Below are 3,619 nucleotides of genomic sequence, written 5' to 3' on the forward strand. Positions count from 1 at the left end.
TTATACACACATTCTTTCTCTCACTCTGAATATACCCCTTGCCCATCCTCTGGGTCCCCCCCGCCCTTGTCTTTCTTCCCAGACCTCCTGTTCCATGATCCTCTCTTATCCCTTTTGCCTATCATCTGTCCAGCTCTTGGCTCCATCCCTCCCCCTCCTGTCTTCTCCTATCATTTTGGATCTCCCCCTCCCCCTCCAACTTTCAAATCCCTTACTCACTCTTCCTTCAGTTAGTCCTGACGAAGGGTCTCGGCCTGAAACGTCGACTGTACCTCTTCCTAGAGATGCTGCCTGGCCTACTGCGTTCACCAGCAACTTTTATGTGTGTTGCTTGAATTTCCAGCATCTGCAGAATTCCTGTTGTTAAGGTGTATATACTTTAGTATTATGGTTTCATATGTGACTTTTCTCCATTAATTTAGATTCAGTTTTGTTGACTTTTTACTGCCCTTTGAAATGGCCTAGCAAGCCCCCCCCAGCCCCAAGATAGTGAGCAAAGGTTCTTGCTGGTGAAGCCCAGATTCCCAGCTTTTGAATATATCCAACCACCTTCCGAAGGGAGTGAGAGAGATGGGATTCGAAGTTCACCTTATCGTTAAGACACTAGGATACCGCTTGGTCTCTCTTAACAATAAGTTCAGCTGATGTTGACAGAGTCATCACAGTAGGATTAAAATGGCCCCCAGAGTGAAAAAGTGAATGGTAGACATATGATGTCCTTCTAAGGAATAATTTGGAAAGTAATTGGAGTATTGTCTACAGTTTTGCTTACTCTGTACAAGATGCTGCCAGACACAAAAGTCTGAAAGCAAATACAATAAGGCTCAGGGACAGCTTCTACCCTGTTGTTAAACACTATTGAACGGTCCCTAGTACTGTATATGATAAGATTGATTCTTGACCTCACAATCTACCTCGCTATGACCTTGCATCTTGTTATCTATTTCTTCTGTAACTGTAACACTTTGTTCTGCATTCTGTTGTACTGCCTCAACGCACGTGTAATGAAATTACCTGTACTGGATGGCATACAAAACAAAGCTGTTCATTGTACCTCGGTACAAGAGACAATAATAGAACAATTTTACCAGTTTAAAAAGAACTGATGAAACTGTGCTGAAGCATTTTTGAATGTGCATTCAGTGGCACTTGAAATGGTCTGGTTATCTGCTGAGAAAATTCTTACAGGCAAGCCCTATGGCTAACAGAGTCTGTAACTGTGAGGGTCAATTTGACTGAAACATGTAAGATCCCAAGAGGTCCTGTTGGTGTAGATGTAGAGAAGAATTATTCTTATAGCAGAAATTTGCTGACGTCATTACTTAAAAACCTTAAGACTTAGGAGCAGAATTAGGCCATTTGGCCCATTGAGTCTGCTCTGTCAATTCATCACTATAGATCACAGTTTCTCTTTGATGTGACAGACAATTTCCCTTTCTTCAGTGTTGGTGAAAGAGTACCCTCACTCTTTCAGATTCTTTTTTTTTTATTTTTAGAGATAAAGTGCAGAACCGGCCCTTTAGGCTCAGAAAGCCACATCATCCAGCAACCCACCTATTGAATCCTAATCACAGGACGATTCACAATGACCAGTTAACCTACTAATTGGTACGTGGGGTGAAACTGGAGCATCCAGAGGAAACCCACTTGTTTACGGGGAGAACAGACAAACTTCTTACAGATGGTGCCAGAATTGAACTCTGAACTCTGACACCCCAGGCTGTAATTGTGGTAATATGCTACCATGGTGCCCATCTTCATGAGGTCCAGCCCGCCAAATCTGGACACAGTATAGCATGGGGCAGTGCACAACCATCGTAAATGGGAATTGTATGGGTAACACCTTCACCAAAGTCTATAACAATACCAGAGGCACACAGGGGCATAAAGGTTGCACAGCCTAGATGGCCACATACATGGCTGGTGTGTTGCAAGTCTCAAACATGATCTGTGTCATCTCTTCTCCATTGGTTTTAAGGTTCAGTGAAGCTTCTGTGAGCAGTACTGGGTGTTTATCTATAGCTACACTGAGCTTATTATAGAACCTGTGATGTCAAATCGTCTCCATGTCATCCCAGCTGGTGACAATGCCAAGCTCAAAGGGCATTTCAAAGTAAGAAAATCCCCTTTGCTGTGAGCCTCATTGCCTACATAACTGTCCTTTTGGCCCAAACCAACCGTAACACACTGATGTCTCGGGCGTCCAAAAGTGGAGGGGAAAACAGCACGGGGAGCATCATCTCCAGCAAAACCAGGCTTACGCATTGTCGACGACACGTACAACAATCTCATCATCTGCCATTTTACTTTTTAATTGTTTTCAGATCAATCTCTCCCTAAACCTGTCCTTTCCCAAGAGCTGCCGGAGCGATCCCTGAAAAAATAAGGGGTCACCATTTGAGGAAGAGCTGATGCTCTCAGAAAATCATGAGATTCTACTGCAGATGATGGAGGCAGAGTCTTGAAAAACTTTTAAGACAGAGGCAGACAAATTCTTGGTAAGTTAGAGAAGATGATAAGATGAAGGGTCTCAACCTGAAATGCCCATTGTCCATTTCCCTCCATAGACCTATTGAGTCTCCACCATCTATTGCACCTCCAGCATTTTGTGTGTTGCTCCAGTTTCCAGCATCTGCAGTCTTTTGTGCCTCTCAGCAATGATCTGATAACATCATGAAGCAGCAGAAATGGTCTACTGCGACCAATCTGTATACATCTGGGTACACATTGCAGGCATTTTATAGCTCTATGAAGCACAATCACTTTCTTCACCACTCTAACCCAAATTGCTAACTATAACTCAACAACTGCTAAAATTCCCAAAGTCTGATATTATGTAAATCTCAATACCCCACCTCTAACACTCCAAACCCCTGAATGCTAAGTGCAAAATAATCCAAGGCAACTCATCTCGCACCCCCTACACAAGGTACCCAAGCCCCATTGCACTCCTCATCATGAAGGAACTGCCGCCCCACCCTAAGGTCCCCCATCTCAACACACCCCCACAACCTCAACAATACCTGCACCCTCATTAACCGTTCACCCAATTTGCTATGCTCAAGATCAGGAGTGCATCACTGTGAGTCTGGAGCTCAAAAGATAATACACATGCCCTACAAACAAACTCATCACCCAGTGAAGCTTTAAGGTAAATAAAAATACTAATAAACCATTAAAGAAGGCATAACTTACCATGTTCTTCCAAGCCAGTCCCACTAAGGCATGAATGTCAGTGAAGGAACCATCAATAACTTCTTAAGAGGCAGGATAATTAGCTTGAAATCTCCAGTACAACCCAAGTCTAGAGTGGATAAAGGCAAGTGGAATTAGACTAAGAGAATGAAGCCAGATCAAAGTGCTCATTACCAGTGAGGCTAATCATCTCAGGTGACGAGAATAACGAACACAAGAGGCAATTGCACTGCTGACCCTAACTTTTTCTCAGTCAGTGAGTACTCATGCATGTCCTGATGTAAGTTTTGACCCAAAACTGTGACAGTTCCTTTCCCTCCATAGACACTCTTCAGCCGCCGAGTTCATCTCGCAGACTGTTTATGGCTCAAGGCTCCGTGCAATGCTTACTATCAAATGCCCTCAGCACCCCTGTTGGTGGGGA

At 43.7% G+C, this 3,619-nt stretch overlaps 1 pseudogene; it reads right to left on the bottom strand.

Annotated features, from left to right (window-relative positions):
- Positions 1-1,757: 1,757 nt before the first annotated feature.
- On the bottom strand, positions 1,758-2,302 carry LOC134352235 (actin-like; annotated as a pseudogene).
- Between the last annotated feature and the right edge of the window lie 1,317 nt (positions 2,303-3,619).

The sequence above is a fragment of the Mobula hypostoma genome, chromosome 9, assembly GCF_963921235.1.
Source record: "Mobula hypostoma chromosome 9, sMobHyp1.1, whole genome shotgun sequence".
Taxonomy (NCBI): Eukaryota; Metazoa; Chordata; class Chondrichthyes; order Myliobatiformes; family Myliobatidae; genus Mobula; species Mobula hypostoma.